This window comes from Leptinotarsa decemlineata, unplaced genomic scaffold (assembly GCF_025532065.1).
Source record: "Leptinotarsa decemlineata unplaced genomic scaffold, Ldec_3_MD MMD2_P_RNA_scaffold_2, whole genome shotgun sequence".
Taxonomy (NCBI): Eukaryota; Metazoa; Arthropoda; class Insecta; order Coleoptera; family Chrysomelidae; genus Leptinotarsa; species Leptinotarsa decemlineata.
In genome coordinates, this window is record NW_027412529.1 from 26,005,546 (window position 1) to 26,030,200 (window position 24,655).

At 33.3% G+C, this 24,655-nt stretch overlaps 1 protein-coding gene and 1 long non-coding RNA gene across 5 annotated transcripts in view; one reads left to right on the forward strand and one right to left on the reverse strand.

Annotated features, from left to right (window-relative positions):
* LOC111507188 (uncharacterized) overlaps positions 1 to 24,655 on the forward strand; it is a 211,557-nt gene that overhangs the window by 114,794 nt on the left and 72,108 nt on the right. The gene's annotated exons all lie outside the window — the stretch shown is intronic.
* Positions 19,792 to 23,082, reverse strand: LOC141487400 (uncharacterized). The gene is made up of 2 exons (XR_012468359.1): positions 22,729 to 23,082; positions 19,792 to 22,664 (listed from the first exon to the last, which is right to left on the reverse strand). It is a non-coding gene; the product is annotated as an uncharacterized lncRNA (long non-coding RNA).

The following is a 24,655-nucleotide window of genomic DNA, read 5'->3' on the forward strand; positions in this document are numbered from 1 at the left end:
TTCCTTGTTTTGTTCCCTTTTTTGTTTTTCATTGTATGATACAGATAAGAATGTTGAATAGTGATCAGATATATTCGTTTCAATAACATATGCATTGATATTAGTTGATCCCTTATTTTTTCTGACAAAAATGTGATCAATTGTTGATTTACATTTTTTGGTTTCTCTTGTTGTTGTATTGATATAGGACATGAAGCCGTTTTCATCAAGAACATTTATGTAGTTATTCACATCAAGAGATTCATCATTTTGTAAATTGATATTTATGTCACCCATAAAAACGTCTACATCATTTTTGTTTAGTTTCTCCAAATAATTATTAATATCATTTATGTAGATAATTATATTTGTTGATGGAGGTCGATATGAGGCTGTAATGTTTATATTATATATATCACTATTTATAGAGAGATTGAGCAAGTTGATATCAGTTATGGGAATGATAGTTACTTCAGCTGCCAGATAACTATTTGAATAGACTAAGACACCAACTAACACTCTTTTTCTTATCTTGGCATGCGCTTCCCCTGAAATTATTAATAAATATAGTGTACGCATTTCAAAACTTCCATAGAGAAATTGAGTGAAGTCTAAACACTCTAAAAATTATTATTCTTCTTTTTGTGACACATTGCGATCGCGGGCCGTGGTGATACGACTGATCTATATCATCGCGTTGTGACTTTTCTGTGTAGGTAGGTATATACGAAGAACTTTAGAAAAGTATTCCAGGAACAAGGTATGAAGGTAGTATTCAAAACAAGTCATACACTACAGAGCCTTCTAGGAAATTCGAAGGACAAAATCGAGAATTATTAAATTTACTAAATTAAATGTAAGGAACACCATGCAAAATATCATGAACATACTGGAAGATCTATTTAAATAAGGTATAAGGAACATTTCAAGATAATGAAATGGAGATAATCACTTCCCCAACACCAATCCGTTATTTTAACACGTGTTTCGATCACCAAGTGATCATCTTCAAGAGAAATATCAAACAGTTTGATCTTCCTGTTGGAGATGACCACTTGGTTATCGAAACAAGTGTCGAGGTGTTGAAAATAACGGTTTGGTGTATTGTTTTATGTTTAATCTGCCATAGTGAATATCACTGTTTGTTTTCATGCGTACTGAAATAATGCGTACTGAAACTGAATGCAATTGAAAAACGGGCAACTCACATAGCGCGGTTCCCACAAAAACACTTTTTTGATTTTATGGAGTCAATAAATAAAACACAATAATAATAGCGAATAATCATAATTTATTTGTTAGTTACTGAAAATTGAAAACCTTCAAGACAGAAAAGCTATTGAAATAAGTGTAACAATTCGCAGAAGGCGAATAGTACAAAATTCTCAATAACATCACATCAACTTCATTGAAAGAACCATATAATGAATTAACGTAACTTATCGTCTACCATATCACGAGATGTTATGAAACAATAATTTATTTCAAGTACGTCGATTCCAATAGCAGCACATCATTACAAGAGTCATTACTCCTCAGTACTATCAAATAATTTGATGGTGAAATGCAACGTCCCAGCACTATCACAAAATTCCTCCCAGGACGAGTAATCGATATCCATATAGCAAATGTCATCAAAAAATTGATAATCGAATTTCAAATGACAACAAACAGTACCAAAATTTGGAGCTTCGGCAAGACTGCCCTTGTTGATGATCGATATTTCATACTTAAAACGTCCTTCTTCTACTGGTTCGCCAAAATAGTAGCATCCTGTTCGAAACAATCTTTGTGGTTCTTGAAACTCCATAGAAAACCTGAACACTTTGTCGAACGCAAAATAGGAGAACATCCTACAGGGTCTCAATTCTATATGTCTAAAATTACACAGTCTAATTTCCACTGTACCCGAGAATGCGAGTCCCCTATGTTCTTCAAAGCAATGTTGATTTGCTTCCTTCAAAGCTCCCATCCAAGCACATCCAATTTGAAACATCAACGGGCACGTAACATGCCTGAATGAACAAGTCAGTCGATGGTCAAATGCATATCCTGAATAGTTACAGCCACTATTCAAGCATTTTCTGGGGATCTTACTGAAAACAACTGTCTTTTTCCAATTAGAATTCATGGCTATCCTCTTTTTGTATCTACTGGGTCTTCTGGCTGAACTTTCTGTGCTAAGTCACGTAAATATGTCTACTAATGCAATACAGATGTGGTCATGAACATTTATAGGATCAGTTTCTCGTATTTACCTGTATGAATACCTGAATAAATCAATATTGATCATCAATAAGAAAAAACGATATAGGTAAAAATTCAGGTACATGTAATCATTTATTCCATTAATCCAGTGGAATGAAATTTAAAATCATGAAATGTAAATATCTGCCGGGAATCTGTTTTCATCTATTTCCTTTGAAAACAGGAGTTTTCCTTTGGAAGTGTCCAATTTAGCCCACTCTGTACAACTTTCAATCATAAGCAGATTGACCATTTTCCGATTTTCTCAGGTGATGCAGACGAAAATAAACTAGATGGATGAGAAATGAACAATTATGCAGCAGACAATGTGATTCCTTGTCGTTATAATAACGTTTTGACACAGTTGGCTCAGCTGAGTGTTTTTTTTCCAGATCTTGAAAATGAGTCACACTTTTGTCTTTTTTATCTGAATGCATTTTATTCAAATGATCTTGTAGCCTCTAGGGTTTCATCGCTTCATTCGAAATTTTTTTTTTACAAAGAAGGCACATACGAAATCTCCATAGTTTATATATCCCGCGCTATACTGCCGTTTCTTCTTTTTTGCTTCCGACATAATTTTATCTTCAAAAATGCCGAAGTAAACAATCGAGTATTAAAAACTTGCTAATGACACCACTCACAGTATTCACCACCGCACGTCCAGCATTTTACCTAGATAGTCGCTAACTATTTTTCACTTGTTTTCATAATACTATAGTCGAATGACAGTACTGGCTGGATGGCGCGCGCGCGTTCATATGAGGCAGCGGGCGGACCTAGTACTTTCGAGAATGGAGACAGTTAATTCTCCAGAGAGCATTACATATGGATTTATTGTCTGGCTACTAAAAATAATATTTATCTATATCGGAGGTGTCAAACTCAATTTTGCAAAGGGTCTTATATTAAATTTAGAATATGTAGGCATGCCAGATGCAAATAAAAAAATTTACTGAATTATTATAACATTTCGTTTATTCAATTATATAATATACGGTTGTTGGAAATCATATCAATGTTATAAAAGAGGGTTATTATTTTGAGCTATGTGATATAGATACCTGACTTCTCTTGTTTTTGACAAGCTTATTGGTGTCAGGTATTATATTTGTTGTAATTATTTTAAGAATTGATTGGAGATGTTCATTCGTACCCAAACGATTGCAAACCATGCAAAATATCCTGAACATACTGGAAGATCTATTTAAATAAGGTATAAGGAACATTTCAAGATAATGAAATGGAGATAATCACTTCTCCAACACCAAACCGTTATTTTATTATAGCGAATGATCATAAGTTATTTGTTAGTTACTAAAAATTATAAACCTTCAAGACTGAAAAACTATTCTAATAAGTGTAACAATTCGCAGAAGGCGAATAGTACAAAATTCTCAATAACATCACATCAATTTCATTGAAAGAACCATATAATGAATTAACGTAACTTATCGTCTCCCATATCACGAGATGTTATAAAACAATAATTTATTTCAAGTACGTCGATTCCAATAGCAGCACATCATTACAAGAGTCATCACTCCTCAGTACTATCAAATAATTTGATGGTAAAATGCAACGTCCCAGCACTATCACAAAATTCCTCCCAGGACGAGTAATCGATATCCATATAGCAAATGTCATCAAAAAATTGATAATCGAATTTCAAATGACAACAAACAGTACCAAAATTTGGAGCTTCGGCAAGACTGCCCTTGTTGATGATCGATATTTCATACCTAAAACGTCCTTCTTCTACTGGTTCGCCAAAATAGTAGCATCCTGTTCGAAACAATCTTTGTGGTTCTTGAAACTCCATAGAAAACCTGAACACTTTGTCGAACGCAAAATAGGAGAACATCCTACAGGGTCTCAATTCTATATTTTTAAAATTACACAGTCTAATTTCCACTGTACCCGAGAATGCTAGTCCCCTATGTTCTTCAAAGCAATGTTGATTTGCTTCCTTCAAAGCTCCCATCCAAGCACATCCAATTTGAAACATCAACGGGCACGTAACATGCCTGAATGAACAAATCAGTCGATGGTCAAATGCATATCCTGAATAGTTACAGCCACTATTCAAGCATTTTCTGGGGATCTTACTGAAAACAACTGTCTTTTTCCAATTAGAATTCATGGCTATCCTCTTTTTGTATCTACTGGGTCTTCTGGCTGAACTTTCTGTGCTAAGTCACGTAAATATGTCTACTAATGAAATACAGATGTGGTCATGAACATTTATAGGATCAGTTTCTCGTATTTACCTGTATGAATACCTGAATAAATCAATATTGATCATCAATAGGAAAAGACGATATAGGTAAAAATTCAGGTACATGTAATCATTTATTCCATTAATCCAGTGGAATGAAATTTGAAATCATGAAATGTAAATTTCTGCCGGGAATCTGTTTTCATCTATTTCGTTTGGAAACAGCAGTTTTCCTTTGGAAGTGTCCAATTTAGCCCACTCTGTACAACTTTCAATCATAAGCAGATTGACCATTTTCCGATTTTCTCAGGTGATGCAGACGAAAATAAACAAGTTTCCTCTAGATGGATGAGAAATGAACAATTATGCAGCAGACAATGTGATTCCTTGTCGTTATAATAAAGTTTTGACACAGTTGGCTCAGCTGAGTGTTTTTTTTCCATATCTTGAAAATGAGTCACACTTTTGTCTTTTTTATCTGAATGCATTTCATTCAAATGATCTTGTAGCCTCTAGGGTTTCATCGCTTCATTCGAAAATTTTTTTAACAAAGAAGGCACATAGGAAATCTCCATAGTTTATATATCCCGCGCTATACTGCCGTTTCTTCTTTTTTGCTTCCGACATAATTTTATCTTCAAAAATGCCGAAGTAAAGAATCGAGTTTTAAAAACTTGCTAATGACACCACTCACAGTATTCACCACAGCACGTCCAGCATTTTACCTAGATAGTCGCTAACTATTTTTCACTTGTTTTCATAATATTATAGTCGAATGACAGTACTGGCTGGATGGCGCGCGCGCGTTCATATGAGGCAGCGGGCGGACCTAGTACTTTCGAGAATGGAGACAGTTAATTCTCCAGAGAGCATTACATATGGATTTATTGTCTGGCTACTAAAAATAATATTTATCTATATCAGAGGTGTCAAACTCAATTTTGCAAAGGGTCATATATTAAATTTGTAATATGTAGGCATGCCAGATGCAAATAAAAAAATTTACTGAATTATTATAACATTTTGTTTATTCAATTATATAATATACGGTTGTTGAAAAACATATCAAAGAGGGTAATTATTTTGAGCTATGTGATATAGATACCTGACTTCTCTTGTTTTTGACAAGCTTATTGGTGACAGGTATTATTTTTGTTGTAATTATTTTAAGAATTGATTGGAGATGTTCATTCGTACCCAAACGATTGCAAACCATGCAAAATATCATGAACATACTGGAAGATCTATTTAAATAAGGTATAAGGAACATTTCAAGATAATGAAATGGAGATAATCACTTCCCCAACACCAAACAGTTTGATCTTCCTGTTGAAGATGACCACTTGGTTATCGAAACACGTGTCGAGGTGTTAAAAATAACGGTTTGGTGTATTGTTTTATGTTTAATCTGCCATAGTAAATATCACTGTCTGTTTTCATGCGAACTGAAATAATGCGTACTGAAACTGAATGCAATTGAAAAACGGGCAACTCACATCGCGCGGTTCCCACAAAAACACTTTTTTGACTTTATGGAGTCAATAAAAAAACACAATAATAATAGCGAATAATCATAATTTATTTGTTAGTTACTAAAAATTAAAAATCTTCAAGACTGAAAAACTACTCTAATAAGTGTAACAATTCGCAGAAGGCGAATAGTACAAAATTCTCAATAACATCACATCAACTTCATTGAAAGAACCATATAATGAATTAACGTAACTTATCGTCTCCCATATCACGAGATGTTATAAAACAATAATTTATTTCAAGTACGTCGATTCCAATAGCAGCACATCATTACAAGAGTCATTACTCCTCAGTACCTACTATCAAATAATTTGATGGTAAAATGCAACGTCCCAGCACTATCACAAAATTCCTCCCAGGATGAGTAATCGATATCCATATAGCAAATGTCATAAAAAAATTGATAATCGAATTTCAAATGACAACAAACAGTACCAAAATTTGGAGCTTCGGCGACACTGCCCTTGTTGATGATCGATATTTCATACCTAAAACGTCCTTCTTCTACTGGTTCGCCAAAATAGTAGCATCCTGTTCGAAACAATCTTTGTGGTTCTTGAAACTCCATAGAAAACCTGAACACTTTGTCGAACGCAAAATAGGAGAACATCCTACAGGGTCTCAATTCTTTATGTCTAAAATTACACAGTCTAATTTCCACTGTACTCGAGAATGCTAGTCCCCTATGTTCTTCAAAGCAATGTTGATTTGCTTCCTTCGAAGCTCCCATCCAAGCACATCCAATTTGAAACATCAACGGGCACGTAACATGCCTGAATGAACAAATCAGTCGATAGTCAAATGCATATCCTGAATAGTTACAGCCACTATTCAAGCATTTTCTGGGGATCTTACTGAAAACAACTGTCTTTTTCCAATTAGAATTCATGGCTATCCTCTTTTTGTATCTACTAAGTCTTCTGGCTGAACTTTCTGTGCTAAGTCACGTAAATATGTCTACTAATGAAATACAGATGTGGTCATGAACATTTATAGGATCAGTTTCTCGTATTTACCGGTATAAACACCTGAATAAATCAATATTGATCATCAATAGGAAAAGACGATATAGGTAAAAATTCAGGTACATGTAATCATTTATTCCATCAATCCAGTGGAATGAAATTTGAAATCATGAAATGTAAATTTCTGCCGGGAATCTGTTTTCATCTATTTCGTTTGGAAACAGGAGTTTTCCTTTAAAAGTGTCCAATTTAGCCCACTCTGTACAACTTTCAATCATAAGCAGATTGACCATTTTCCGATTTTCTCAGGTGATGCAGACGAAAATAAACAAGTTTCCTCTTGATGGATGAGATATGAACAATTATGCAGCAGACAATGTGATTCCTTGTCGTTATAATAAAGTTTTGACACAGTTGGCTCAGCTGAGTGTTTTTTTTCCAGTTCTTGAAAATGAGTCACACTTTTGTTTTTTTATCAGAATGCATTTTATTCAAAAGATCTTGTAGCCTTTAGGGTTTCATCGCTTCATTCGAATATTTTTTTACAAAGAAAGCACATAGGAAAGATGGATTTGTGGGATTTTCAATAAATCCATATTTTATATATTCCGCGCTATACTGCCGTTTCTTCATTTTTGCTTCCGACATAATTTTATTTTCAAAAATGCCGAAGTGAAGAATCGAGTATTAAAAACTTGCTAATGATACCACTCACAGTATTCACCACCGCACGTGTAGCATTTTACCTGGATAGTCGCTAACTAAATTCACTAGTTTTCGACAATTATTGAAAAACTTGTATGTATTTACATATTTTGGATTTGTCGAAATTTTGGTTACCTACAGTAAAAAACAAGAGAAAATTAAGGTTAGATTCATGCACCAGTGTCAAAACATAGGTAAGTCACAAATTCTAAGTTGCACACCAATAATTGAATGGCCGATACTTGATGAAAATCCATATTAAAACTAATTGATACAGTTTATTGTATGATTTTCACTATAAAGGGTTGTACAAAACCCGCGATACGTGTTTCGCTATACAATGGCTTCCTCAAGCGTTAACGTTATAGCAAAATATGTGTCGCAGTTTTAATAAGGTGTTTTGTGCTTTTCGTAGATTTTATAGCGCTAGTATTCAACAACGCATTTAGCCAAGCTATAGTAGAAATACGTAACATATGAAAACCTCTAATCAAGCGGAACACAACTAACTTCCGCCAAACGGTCAGCTCCCGATAAAAACTAATGAAGCTGAGAGAGGGAATAAGCAGTCGAATGATCTATAAATTAAGATCTCGAAGGAATAAATCCAGTTCACCAGTCGAAAGGGTAAAGGAGCCAGGCTCCAACCTGTTCAAACCAAGATGGCTGTTGAAATAAGTCCAGTTATCACTCGAAGACGATTGTCGATACTAGCAATCGAAACGCTGTGAAGTTTTTTTCAGCTCGTGAAGTCAATGGGTTGATTTCGATGTTTATTTCAATTGCAGTCGATTCTCCAGAGAGCAATATATATATATATATATATATATATATATATATATATATATATATATATATATATATATATATATATATATATATATATATATATATATATAAAAAAACTTGGGAATTTCTTTGGGTGAACAGCAGAACGGAAGTGTACTCTTATAACACAAGTTATTCCAATATTTCGATAAAATTTATTATCATCTTCAGGGAAAAGCTACAAATGTTTTATGGTGATAATACAGTATGAAAAAGTTTTTTTTATTTTAATAATGATATAAAAAATTTTTTTTTAACAACTTACTGTTAGTGAGGTTGGCCGTGTCGAAAAGAATGTTATATCTAAACAATTGAAACATGTCAATACAATAAAATAGTCATCAAGTTAAAAGAGGTAGACACCTCACTGGATACAAAGAAGAATAATGAATTAAAACTTTTAATAAAAATCGTTATTTGTTTTAAAATTATGGGAATACCGGTAAACGCCATGTGCATTCAGAAACAAGAGAGAGAGGCACAAGACAGTTGACATTTTGACAATGACAGTTGTCATGTCATTATATTATGAAGGTGTGTTAGTTTGTAAATGATAACAATCTGGAACACAAAGGGAACTGATTATGGAACAAGTGTGATCAGAGACATCTGCTGTTCTGTAAGTAAATAAATGAGAGAAAATCCACAAAATCAAATATATTAATTAATTAACAAAATCCTCAGTGGTCTTGAGGAATGGAATGAAGAAAATATTTAATCAAAATAAAACCCTGCCTTAGGGAGGTTGGAAGTTTTGTTGAAACAATATCAAATATTATGAATTTATATTGGAGAAGAGAACCCAGAATTATTGTTCATTTGGAAATTATGTAAATTTTTATCAATGTCTAATAAGAAGGCATAGATTCCACTGAGCTGATCAATGTCAGACCTTTTATTAAGGCAGTTATCTGATTGTAATATGAAAGACATTTCCAAAAACAATCTTTTAGATGTATTTCTTTCAGTTGATAAAATTTTTTGCTGAATTAAAGTTCATGTTATGACCTTCTTTGTAAACATGATTGCTGAGAGCACATCTCTCAGGATGTAATCTACTGTCACTCTTATGTGACGAGATTCTGTCTTTTAGTAATCTTGACGTTTGACCAATATATTCACTACTACAATTTAGACAAGGAATGGAATAAATTAGATTAGACTGAAGGTTGATAGGAGTTTTATCTTTAAGTTTAGAAAATAGTTTATTGATGGTGAAAATGGTTCTAAAGGCTATTTTTACATTTAAATCTTTGAAAATTCTGCATAGCTTTGGTGTCATATCGCTTATGTATGGTAAAGAGGAGAATAATATAGGAACTGGAGGTGGATCAGTCCCAATTGTGACATTGTCAGACACTAAAGGATTTTCATCCAACTGGTTATTATTATTGACTTGCACGTCCATGGTAGACGTGCTAAATAAGATCTTCTTAAGTAGAGGATAGTAGATAGTAGGAAGTAGATTAAGTAGAGAAGAAATTCCCAAGTTTTTTTCTTAACTAGTCAGCAAAGACTGTCCTTCAAACATATATATATATATAATGTTATTGCCTGGCTACTAAAAATAATATTTATATATATCATAGGTGTCAAACTCAATTTTGCAAAGGGTCACATATTAGATTTAGAATGTGTAGTCGTGCCAGATGCAAATAAAAAAAATGTAATGAATTATTTATTATAACATCTTATTTACTTAATTATATAGTATTGTTAAAAATCATATGAAAGTTATAAAAAGATCAATTGCTATTAACATGTTAGGAATCACACGTTGAAAGGTAGGACCTCGTTAGTCCTTAGCTCGCACAAGTTTCTCATTTTCTGAGAGTTGTCGTTCGTATAGGGGCGACAGCTGATTAACGGAAAAACAGATTATTTGAACAGAATTCCAAAACAACCATTTTTGCACAAGTATGAATAAACAAACATTCAAAAACTTTTATTTTCCAAAAATAAACTTCTTTCAATTTGACTGAGAAAACATTTTTTTAATTTTTTGTCGTCTAAAAATTAGCACCCTATTGGTATTATTTGAATGATTTATTACTACACATCTATTGAAAATGAATTATATAGAGTGCTTCATTTGTCTAATCACTCTCGAGCCAACAGAGAGGCCTGATTTCACTGGAAAAGAGATAATCGATAGACGAGCAGTCAGTAAGAAATTAAACTATTACGGAGTTACAGGTATTCCGCTTCACTTAATAAGAACTTATCTTACTATTTGTCGACAAGCAGTGATGCTCAACGGTACCTTATCAAACATTCAAACTATTAAGCATGGCGTTCAGCAAGGGTCTGTTTTGGGCCCGCTCTTATTTGTCATTCATTTGAATGACTTGTGCAAATAAATGATGCCGTACAAACCGGTTCTCTTTGCGGACGACACCGTATTCATTCTGTCCGATAAAAATAATGATATGTTACAGTCTCATCTCGACGAGATATCAAATAGTGCGAATCAGTGGTTTCTATTTAATAAGCTGAAACTAATTTGGTAGAAAACACAATTCATCCAGATTTCTGCTGATAATCTACGGTACAGAAAAAATGTATTGTTTGGTGTTTATTCAGCCATAGTAAATAAAAGTTTAACCTATTCATCTTTTGGCTATGTAAACATTATCATTATCACTGTTTGTTTTCATAAAAACAATGCCTACTGAAACTGAATGCAATTGAAAAACGGGCAACTCACATAGCGCGGTTCTCACAAAAACACTTTTTTGATTTTATGGAGTCAATAAAAAAACACAATAACAATGGCAAATAATCATAATTTATTTGTCAGTTACTGAAAATTAAAAACCTTCAAGAACAGAAAAACTATCGAAATAAGTGTAACAATTCGCAGAAAGCGAATATTACAAAATTCTCAATAACATCACATCAATTTCATTGAAAGAACCATATAATGAATTAACGTAACTTATCGTCTCCCATATCACGAGAAGTTATAAAACTATAATTCATTTCAAGTACGTCGATTCCAATAGCAGCACATCATTACAAGAGTCATTACTCCTCAGTACTATCAAATAATTTGATGGTAAAATGCAACGTTCCAGCACTATCACAAAATTCCTCCCAGGATGAGTAATCGATATCCATATTGCAAATGTCATAAAAAAATTGATAATCGAATTTCAAATGACAACAAACAGTACCAAAATTTGGAGCTTTGGCGACACTGCCCTTGTTTATGATCGATATTTCATACCTAAAACGTCCTTCTTCTACTGGTTCGCCAAAATAATAGCATCCTGTTCGAAACAATCTTTGTGGTTCTTGAAACTCCATAGAAAACCTGAACACTTTGTCGAACGCAAAACAGGAGAACATCCTACAGGGTCTCAATTCTATATGTCTAAAATTACACAGTTTAATTTCCACTGTACCCGAGAATGCTAGTCCCCTATGTTCTTCAAAGCAATGTTGATTTGCTTCCTTCGAAGCTCCCATCCAAGCACATCCAATTTGAAACATCAACGGGCACGTAACATGCCTGAATGAACAAATCAGTCGATGGTCAAATGCATATCCTGAATAGTTACAGCCACTATTCAAGCATTTTCTGGGGATCTTACTGAAAACAACTGTCTTTTTCCAATTAGAATTCATGGCTATCCTCTTTTTGTATCTACTGGGTCTTCTGGCTGAACTTTCTGTGCTAAGTCACGTAAATATGTCTACTAATGAAATACAGATGTGGTCATGAACATTTATAGGATCAGTTTCTCGTATTTACCGGTATAAATACCTGAATAAATCAATATTGATCATCAATAGGAAAAGACGATATAGGTAAAAATTCAGGTACATGTAATCATTCCATTAATCCAGTAAAATGAAATTTTTGTAGCCTCTAGGGTTTCATCGCTTCATTCGAAATTTTTTTTTTACAAAGAAGGCACATAGGAAATCTCCATAGTTTATATATCCCGCGCTATACTGCCGTTTCTTCTTTTTTTCTTTAAAAACCTTCAAGAACAAAAAACTATTCTAATAAGTGTAACAATTCGCAGAAGGCGAATAGTACAATATTCTCAATAACATCACATCAATTTCATTAAAAGAACCATATAATGAATTAACGTAACTTTTCGTCTCCCATATCACGAGAAGTTATAAAACTATAATTAATTTCAAGTACGTCGATTCCAATAGCAGCACATCATTACAAGAGTCATTACTCCTCAGTACTATCAAATAATTTGATGGTAAAATGCAACGTCCCAGCACTATCACAAAATTCCTCCCAGGATGAGTAATCGATATCCATATAGCAAATGTCATCAAAAAATTGATAATCGAATTTCAAATGACAACAAACAGTACCAAAATTTGGAGCTTTGGCGACACTGCCCTTGTTTATGATCGATATTTCATACCTAAAACGTCCTTCCTCTACTGGTCCGCCAAAATAATAGCATCCTGTTCGAAACAATCTTTGTGGTTCTTGAAACTCCATAGAAAACCTGAACACTTTGTCGAACGCAAAATAGGAGAACATCCTACAGGGTCTCAATTCTATATGTCTAAAATTACACAGTCTAATTTCCACTGTACCCGAGAATGCTAGTCCCCTATGTTCTTCAAAGCAATGTTGATTTGCTTCCTTCGAAACTCCCATCCAAGCACATCCAATTTGAAACATCAACGGGCACGTAACATGCCTGAATGAACAAATCAGTCGATGGTCAAATGCATATCCTGAATAGTTACAGCCACTATTCAAGCATTTTCTGGGGATCTTACTGAAAACAACTGTCTTTTTCCAATTAGAATTCATGGCTATCCTCTTTTTGTATCTACTAAGTCTTCTGGCTGAACTTTCTGTGCTAAGTCACGTAAATATGTCTACTAATGAAATACAGATGTGGTTATGAACATTTATAGGATCAGTTTCTCGTATTTACCTGTATGAATACCTGAATAAATCAATATTGATCATCAATAGGAAAAGACGATATAGGTAAAAATTCAGGTACATGTAATCATTTATTCCATTAATCCAGTGGAATGAAATTTGAAATCATGAAATGTAAATTTCTGCTGGGAATCTGTTTTCATCTATTTCGTTTGGAAACAGGAGTTTTCCTTTAAAAGTGTCCAATTTAGCCCACTCTGTACAACTTTCAATCATAAGCAGATTGACCATTTTCCGATTTTCTCAGGTGATGCAGACGAAAATAAACAAGTTTCCTCTAGATGGATGAGAAATGAACAATTATGCAGCAGACAATGTGATTCCTTGTCGTTATAATGAAGTTTTGACACAGTTGGCTCAGCTGAGTGTTTTTTTTCCAGATCTTGAAAATGAGTCACACTTTTGTCTTTTTTATCTGAATGCATTTTATTCAAATGATCTTGTAGCCTCTAGGGTTTCATCGCTTCATTCGAAATTTTTTTTTTACAAAGAGGGCACATAGGAAGTCTCCATAGTTTATATATCCCGCGCTATACTGCCGTTTCTTTTTTTTTGCTTCCGACATAATTTTATCTTCAAAAATGCCGAAGTAAAGAATCGAGTATTAAAAACTTGCTAATGACACCACTCACAGTATTCACCACCGCACGTCCAGCATTTTACCTAGATAGTCGCTAACTATTTTTCACTTGTTTTCATAATATTATAGTCGAATGACAGTACTGGCTGGGTGGCGCGCGCGCGTTCATATGAGGCAGCGGGCGGACCTAGTACTTTCGAGAATGGAGACAGTTAATTCTCCAGAGAGCATTACATATGGATTTATTGCCTGGCTACTAAAAATAATATTTATCTATATCAGAGGTGTCAAACTCAATTTTGCAAAGGGTCAAATATTAAGTTTAGAATATGTAGGCATGCCAGATGCAAATAAAAAAATTTACTGAATTATTATAACATTTTGTTTATTTAATTATATAATATACGGTTGTTAAAAATCATATCAAAGAGGGTAATTATTTTGAGCTATGTGATATAGATAACTGACTTCTCTTGTTTTTGACAAGCTTATTGGTGTCAGGTATTATATTTGTTGTAATTATTTTAAGAATTGATTGGAGATTGTTACATATTTTACATTTGGTATTCACAATTGAGTTGACAACGTCGCACTTCGGTGGTCGTCCCTAAACCGGCCAATGAATATTGCGAGCCGGCCAGTACTGAATGGCCTACATTGGATGTATATATTGATTGATCCAAAAGTATTTATTATTACATTGAAGTCAACAAGTGTTCAAACCTTGGCGTTATTATTTAACCACTCCGATACAGAACAAAACATAACATGGTGGCAGCGGTAAAGTGCGCGAGGTTTTTGTTCGAATGAAGTAAACAGCAAAAAAAAACGACACTGATACAAACGTTGTCTTGGAAAGTTAATAAATTCGTATCTGCTTTATTGTGGTGAACAAACAATTTATATAGGATGGCTGATTTGAAGTCTCCGGAAATGTTTAGTTTTCATGGTGGAAACATTGCTATGGAGACAAAAATTTGAATTTTACCTGCTTGCCAGCGGAATATCTGCAAAAGGGAATGAAATCAAGGTAGCAACCCTCATGAATTTATTGGGAGATGAAGGAATTCAGATTTATCACACTTTTGAATATGAAGAAGTCGGAGATGAGCATGATTATAATTTAAAGTTAGTTTTCAATAGAATTAAAAAGAGTGGTTTAACCTTGAACATGCAAAAATCCAAGTTTTTCACAACTGAAGTGAAGTTTTTAGGCCACAAAATCAGCTCGAACGGTATCGAACCGGATGAACAAAAAACAAAAGCAATTCAGGCGATGAATTCTCCGAAAAACAAGAAAGAACTTCAGTGCTTTTTAGGAACGGTTGTTTACCTAGCAAAATTCATTCCGAATCTATCACAAGAGAGCAGCGTTTTGAGAAAATTGTTGAGTGAAAAAAAATGAGTGGGTATGGACTAGAAATGAACAATACTGTTTTGACAGAATAAAACATTTAATAACATCATCGGTGACTTTATCCTACTTGGATCCTAAAAAACCGGTCACTCTCTCGGTTGATGCAAGCCCATATGGCTTGGGCGCTATGATAAATCAGGAAAACAAACCAATAGAGTTTGCATCTGTTTCCTCAACTGAAACACAGCAAAGATACAATCACATTGAAAAATAACTATTAGGATTGGTTTTTGGTTGTGAGCGTTTCAATTTTTACTTGTTTAGTCGAAGTTTCACCATTGAAACAGATCACAGACCATTACTGGGATTATTGAAAAAACCGATAGATGAAATGTCGCCGAGAATACAGAGATTAGCCATTCGGTTGTTAAGATATCACTTCACGCTACAATATGTGCCAGGAAAATTCCTCAAAGTTCCTGATACTTTAAGTCGAGATCCAATTTCCGATAAAATAACAACTGATTATTTGGAAAATAATCTGAAAATACATTCTATAATTTCCACTTCGAAAGAAAATGAACTCAAGTTGCAGAAAGCCACATCGAAAGATTCAACCTTACAAAAAATCAAATTCTACACTTTGAATGGTTGGCCATTGCATAAGTGTAATGTTCCATCCGATATTAAAAAATACTGGGAAATAAGAAATGAAATATTTTTACATAACGACATACTTTTATATCATAAAAGAATCATAATTCCAGAAGTTCTCAAACAAGAATTCTTAAACCTGATTCATCAATCACATCAAGGTGTTGTATCATGTAAAAAGAGGGTAAATAAAGGGCAAATGTAATCATTTATTCCATTAATCCAGTTAAATGAAATTTTTGTAGCCTCTACGGTTTCATTGCTTCATTCGAATTTTTTTTTTACAAAGAAGGCACATAGGAAATCTCCATAGTTTATATATCCCGCGCTATACTGCCGTTTCTTCTTTTTTGCTTCCGACATAATTTTATCTTCAAAAATGCCGAAGTAATGAATCGAGTATTAAAAACTTGCTAATGACACCACTCACAATATTCACCACTGCACGTCCAGCATTTTACCTAGATAGTCGCTAACTATTTTTCACTTGTTTTCATATTATAGTCGAATGACAGTACTGGCTGGATGGCACGCGCGCATTTATATGAGGCAGCGGGCGGACCTAGTACTTTCGAGAATGGAGACAGTTAATTCTCCAGAGAGCATTACCAAAGTTTACCGAATACTATAAGTTGGTTCACTCCAAGGAATTCGTTTGTCGGTACGGCTCAGGATTGCATTTTTTGCGATTTCCATAAATCATATCGCCGACAAACGATGTCCGGAAGCCGCCGGCCGCATGACAGTTATACGAGGGCAGTTCCTATTCGCGATATCTACAGGGGACGTTCCGAAGTTGAAACTTCGCTTGCTCGGTTGTATCAGACAATAAACAAAGATACGAAAGTAGTTGTTTGTCGATCAACTTCTAGAAACATGATAGATAAACTCATGAATAAATGATCTAAGAAACAGATCAGAGTGATTTACTGATGAAATGATAAACACGTTCAGGAAAACATGTTTTATTAACAAAAATAATACAATTATATAATGTTATATGTTTATAAATGATTTGAAATATTCAATTTTACATTGCATGATTTATGTTTCCTAACAATCTTCATGTCCTGGTTCATGAATTTTAAAGTAAAGTATATCCGAACTCTTGTATATAAAGATATATAATAATCGAAGGGGAATTTTTGACATGGATGTGAGAAAAGAATTTTCGAATATTTTGTTTTCAAATACTGTCCAATTCCCTTCTCACTGCCGATTTTATCAAAATTTTCAATGAATATGTTTTCCATCTCTATTACATGGTCAACAATATCTCTTGATGGTACGGTTAATCCACCAAACGATGATTTGTCGGTACTGTAAGCCTTTAGCTTACAGAAAATTACATCTTGATCAAGAAGGTTTTCTGAGGATTTGCTAAAATGTATGCAAATGTCACACGAATGTTGCATGAGACATTTTTTCATGAGGTATCCTGTGACATAGACAAGAGCGTTTCCTTCGGGACTTTTAAGGTTCTTATAATCTCGAGTGAAAACTTTCAGAGGAGCATAGTTTGGAATGTCGGGTCTAGCAAGGATGTATCGACATTGTTCAGTTAATTCTGGCGTCAAACTTAACAAAACGTCATCAACATCATCCATACAATTAGCACCTTCACTAGAATCAAAATATTTCAAAGCAAATATTTTTTTGAAAGCTCTACAAAACTGTATGGGTGTTGGATTCTTTGCGTTGCCAGAACAATTTCTGATCTGTCCAAAAAAATTCTCCAAACAATCTTGATTCAAATTACACGTGAACAAATATTTATAATCGCGTTCTTTCAACATCTCCCACAAGGCAAAAACTGCTTTCAAAGTCAACTTCCACCCAAAAATGAATTTCAATTGTTTCGTGACATTTTTGCCATCGTGTTTTTTTACTTGGAGATTTTGAAACATGACATAGGCTTCTTGAAGACATTTCATCTGCTTTTCCGTTCCCATAAAAGCCTGACATTTCTCAAAATTGCTCGAATTCAATAAATCAAAAAGATCATTCATTTTTTTAATGAAATCAGCAGTAACTAATGCTTCCTTGGACAAAATATTGAAGTCAATGTATGTGTGCATAGCCACGGCTACAGAGTGACTCAAAACTTGGGAAGCCAACTTGACTTTCATTTTTTGAAAATTATTTGGATACATGTGGTCATTATTAAGTTTAGGAGCCAATTTATATTGTTTAGTTCTATCATAATTATACATTGTTTCTATGTAATTGTTTCTTGTTTCTCCACCCTGAAGTAAAAACTGATAGGAAAACAAATTGTTTCGTGTCGACTTCAGTAAGTGCGGGATATCAAACAAATATACAAGTTTATGATCGTCTATCAGAAATATGGGATTTTCGTCTGTAACATTCAAAGTTTTCACCAACTTCTGAAAATTTGAACCCTGATCGGAAACCACCCCCATGACATTTAGGCCTATACTTTTGCATCTTCGTACCGTTTGGAACAAAATATCTTTCAAATCATCAGAAGTTGCTGATGTCTTATAGAAAAAGTATGCAAGTGGTATTTTCCAATTGCTTGCCAAACCTCTGACCATTACTGTTAGAGCACTACTTGCTATGTCAGTAGAGGTCCCATTCAAACTCGTTTGGAAACCTACTATTTTGTCTCTGGAAATATCATAATAAAGATGAGATTTCAAAGATATTTCGTCTAGGCATAAAATACAATCTCTTTCTTTCTCCTTCATGAGCCCAATCCTGAATTCAATAACACGAAAAATAAAATCGTTGAAGCCTGGTTCAACAATCCAATTTTTCGTGAAACGATGAAGTGTACTTTTTGACGGTAATCTACAAATTGTTGAAAATTTTTTGTACGCTTTCGGACCAAGAAAATAAACAGTCAATGCAAACTGTTTGAATTCGTCACTATACCTGGACCCTTTTGGTGCTTTATTTATCAAAGAAAGCTGTGCTTTCAAGAGCTTACAATATTGCTCAGGATATTTTCGATCCAGAAACTTGAAAACATCATCCAGAGTAATTCCGGTTTCGTCCAGTGCTCTTTTCGATGTTGAAGCTACTGTTTTCTCTAGTGATATAATTTTTTTTCGTAATGCCACTTTTCTTGGAGTTCCCGAAGAGAGTTTAGCAGATGTTTGGCTGCATTCATCTAAAAGAAAGATGTACGTACTTTCAATAATTGTTTTCTTGTCATCGTTTTTGTTTCCGAAGCATATAAAAATAGATCAGGTAAGTATATAATATAACGAAAAGATTTTTCACCTCGTGATCCTAATTGATCCGTTTGAACCTGAGCATCAATGTAAATAAAATCCTTGCTAGTACCGGCAATGTCATCATCATCTGGAAGGTTTAAACAACAAAATTGATATTGCAAATTTCATATGTTAAAAAGTGGAATAAGATTTTTTCATCATTTGAATCTATAAACTTCACTGAACCAACCTTTCTGAGAACCATCTTGAGGCAGACGCAATGAAGGAACAGCATAGCTATGAATACGAGAATTCAAAATATCATCGGCTCTAAAATGTAAGCTGCAAATTTTAATTCTATTGTGACTCTGCTCTGGGGTAAGATTAGCATATCTATGATTCCCAATGAAGCCTAATACATTTTTCCAACGTTGACACCTAAAAAAAAATTCAAGTATATCAATCGATAAACTGAACATTTTGAAAAAAGATTGAAATGAGTTTGGATTGGCAAATGCCGGCGGTATATTTCGATATGAATAATTTTATACAACAAAACCATAAAAGGTATAGATAGGTAAAATAAAAATTAATGGTGAATATATGAATGAATGTTGTTTATTGATAGTAAATGAACATACTAAAGTAATACACGTTAAAAACAATAAACATTACAATGAACCAACAGAAGTTGTTGAGAGCTTCAACAACTTGTACGTGGTAACACAACACATATTTACATCTTTCACAATAATTAATTTAGTACACTAAACACAATATTCTATCACATAGGTTGTATATAAGTATATAAAAACAATAATGAAAATTAAGAGATTTGTATAAAAAACAAGAAGAATAAAAGGTAAAATTTGAATTGTAGAAACAAGACAGCATCATTCAATTATGGTTTGCCAGTATTATCTTGACAATCACTCAGCGATGTGTAGCTATATTTATGATTATTATGATTATCATTATTGTATTTCAATCAACTCACGAATCTCTCTCCTGGATCTACTTCTGATATGAGCTATGAGGCTCCTTTTGAATTTTCTTATATTATTTTCACTTCTGACATATTCCGGTAGATTATTATAAAATTTCACTCCCAGGTATGAATAACTCCTTTGTCCGATATTTCTTCTCATAGTAGGTGCAACACATCTATCCTTATTTCTTGTTTCATAAGTATGAATGATACGTTGTAATTTGAATCTGTTTGCGTATTGCCATATGTTGACCTGCATATAAAACAGCTGTCGAATGTCAAGAAGATTTGTTTCAGAAAATAGTAATTCTGTGGGGTACATTCGATGTTTGTTCAACAGGATTCTTAGAAATTTATTTTGGGACACTTGTAACGTATTACAATATGTTTTTGAAACACCGCCCCAACCTATAATCCCATATTTCAAATGTGATTCCACAAGACTCTGATACACTATGATTTTTTCTCTTGAATTCAAATATTCTGCTATTTTCTTATATCTGTACAGTATGCATCTCAGTTTCTGTATCAGATAGTCAATGTGGATATTCCATTTAAAACAACTATCCAACATAATTCCTAAATATTTTATTTTATTTGTGGGTCGTATAACAAATGAATTTTGTATGGTAATGTTGTAGTTTGGGAGGGAAGTTTCAAAATTGCTAAATGGTAGATAAAATGTTTTTTTGAAATTGATTGATAAAAGCCTATTATCTAACCAAGATTTTATTTTTGTGAAATCATTTTCAATTTTCAATTTCAAGTCATACCAGTTCGTGTCTTTATATATTACAACCGTATCATCGGCAAAACTGATTATTTGGCCATCTTTTTCAAGTAGAAATAGATTATTTAAATAAATAGTGAATAGCAAAGGACCCAACACCGTTCCCTGAGGCACACCACATGTTATTTTTTGTGTTTTGCTCAATTTATTTTTAATTTTAACTTGCTGTTTTCGATTTTCTAGATAACTTTTGAATAAACAATGTGCTGTACCTCTAATTCCCATATCTTCTAGTACTTCTAAAAGTATTGAATGATCAACGGTGTCGAATGCCTTCGCCAAGTCTAGAAAAATACCTATTACTGGTTCTCCTTTGTCTAGGCTATTGTAAATAGTGTTTGTTAAGGAGTGTATCGCATCTTGAGTAGATTTATGTTCCCTAAATCCGAATTGAGAGTTAGAGAGTAATTTATTTTTTTCAAGGAATGTATTGACTCTGACCTTTATTACTTTTTCTAGAACTTTAGCTAGACTTGATATCAAGGATATCGGTCTGTAGTTCGCTACAGTATGTTTATCTCCAGTCTTGAAAACAGGTGTAACAATGCTATTTTTGAAGGCGGTTGGAAAATGTCCTGTTTCTAGTACACTATTTATTATCGCTGTTAGAGGGTAACTTATATAATGGACTATTTTTTTCAGCGTTTCAGAAGTTATCCCATCAAATCCGGGGGCTTTATTAGCTTTCAATTCCTGACCTATAATATTTTTTATTTCTGTTTCAGTTGCTGGATACAGAAATATCGATTGACAACTCACTGTTCGTTGTTCTGCATAGGTACGTGGTTTATTTATCCTATCAGCTAGTTGTTTACCTACATTAATGAAGTAGTTATTGAATATATTCGCCATATGTTCTCCATCACTGATTAATTCATTATCGTCTTTTATATTACATATTTTGTCTCCTTCATTTCTAGCAACAACCTCATTAACTAACTTCCACAGTTTTTTTGACGAATCACTTTCTTTCTGAACTTTCTTATTATAATAATCTCGTTGAGCATTTTTTATCAATGTTTTCGTTTCTCTTTTACAGTTTACATATGCAATCCTTAATATTTCATTATTAGGGTTTTTTCTGGTTTCCACATACAGATTATTTTTCTTATTTACCTGTTTCACCAGTGAGGGAGTGATCCATTTTTTTCTTTTTCTCTCGTTATGTTTTATTCTTACATATATTGTTGACTTTGTTATTACCTCCTGTATCATAGTGATTAATTTATTAGTTTTAGTTTCGATGTCATCTTCCAAAAGTACGTCATTCCACTTAGTGTTTTCAACATTTTCAATGAGTTTTTTGTTATCGATATATTTGATAAAGTTTCTATCATGATGGTTTCCCATTGGTTTTTTAAAAGTATTCAGAACGATCTGTAACACAGTGGTGTAGTGGTCAGTTATAGATGTAGATATTGTAATAGGTAGTATCGTATCATTGATATTATATTTTGTGTGTATAAATATATGGTCCAGACAAGTACGAGAGTTATTTTGCACTCTGGTGGGGGTATTAATCATTGACTGATAACCATATTCACTCAAGGTATCCAGATAGCTTTTAGCTTCTTTTGATTCTTCTAATATGTCTATGTTGATATCGCCTAGGAACACTTTATAATCACATGTCTCCTTATTATTTGCTAATATGTCGTTCAATTCTTCAATAAATGTATCTAATTCACTGGCAGGAGATCTATAAAATGAATTGATTAAAAATACTTTATTTTCACAGTTAACTTTGAGGCTAAGGAGGTTACTTTTATTCAGTTGTATAAGTTGATGAGCGACATATTGTTCTGATCTAATAAATACTACTACTCCATCGTTTTGGTTGTAATTGCCATAATTATACAATGTTTTATACCCAGCAATATTATAAACACTTATATCAGCTATTTGTCTTGTTTCTGTCAAAACTATACAGTCGATGTTACTATCCAAGCTTTCTATGAACACTATGAATTCATTCAAATTGCAACCAAGGCTACGTATATTGGTATTCACAATTTTAAAATTAGCAGTTGAATTATTTATTTTTAATACTTGTTTTGCCTCTTCGGTTGTATCCAAATCAAACGTTTCATATTTTTCAACAGTAAAATCATTAATGTATGGATCCATTCCATTGAATATTAATTCAGGAGCTTATTTTGAAATTAGTTAATATATTTATAACAGGAATAATAATACTAGAATCTTAAACTAAGATATTATATGTAAGATTAGTCTTTCTACACTATTTATTTTTCGAAGTTGAATTGTTTCTGGTAGGACGTCCTGATATTTTGGATAGATTCTTGGTCTGTGCGAGTAATCGAGAGGTGTCGGAGTCACTATTTTTTATTGTGGGTGTTAGGGGTTTTCTGTCAACATCCGTTTGATCCTTAGCTTTTCTCTTCTCTCCAACTGTCTCCGCGTCTTCAAAATTTTCCAAAATTTCTGGCTTTTCTACGTTTTCTGCGTTATGTTTTCTGTGATCTAATATATGATTAGAAGTTGGGGTGGGTGGTGCGCTATTTGCTTTAGGTAGCAGCTCAAACTCGAATTCTTTATGGCCGCTCTCTAGTTCATCTGGACTGTATGGGGTACCATTTACATATAATTTGTAATTTCTTATATACGCCTGATAATTATTACTCCTAGCATTTTTCAGATGTTTAACCAATATTTTATTTGCGGCTTGATCCTCAGGTCCTAGGTCATGTGATATAGAAATACCAGTACCTCGTAGTTTTTTTAGATTTTGGAAAATTTTTTGTTTCTTCAGATACGAGATGAACTCAAGAATGATCGTACCTTTCTTTCCGATGAAATGAATATTGTTAATATCTCCTTCTGAAAAGTTGTAATTGAAGATTTCATTCAGTTTCCCAATAGTGACTTCGAGTATATTATCCCTGTTTGCGTTTAATCCATAAATGACAATATTATTTCTTTTGTTAAATCGTTCTATTCTAACAATTTTATTTTCCAACTTATTGCATTTCTCTTCTAGTTTCTTGGTTTTGTCGTTTAGGCTATCTCTTATATTTTGTATTTCAGTTTTTAGCTCTATCGTTTTATTATTTATTATATCTTCTAGTTTCCTGAGTAAATCGTTGTTTGAAATTTCATTCATATTTCTCTACTATTTTCTCGTACTAATAATTCTTATTCTAGTAAATCGTTGGGTAAATTTCATTCATATTCTCTCCTATTTTCCCGTACTAATGATTCTTATCTTAGTTCGGTTTTGCAGGTATTAAGCTACGTTTTTTCCTATATGATTTGTACTGTTTTTATGATTCTCGTGAATTAAATATTTCTGGCGTTATTTTATTATTCAAAGTTCAGTTTCGATATCCCTTGTTAAAAATGCACTCACTATTTTTCGACTTAGTCTCAGGTACATGTAGATCCAAATTTCAATGTAGATTATTACTTTCATACATCAATAATCACTAAATGTTCGGGAGCTCACACAAACAGTTTATTTACTTTACTATATGGATTTGCATACTATATGGTATGCATATTGAATGCATACCTTTCACTGTACTTTGGGCAGCGGAAAAACGAAATACCTGGGCTCCCCACCGTACTCAGACAACCATCCACTGAGCAATACGTCGACATTTTCACAAAATAAATATTTCGAACTCCGAACGAACACAACACAATCACAATACCAAAGTTCACCGATTC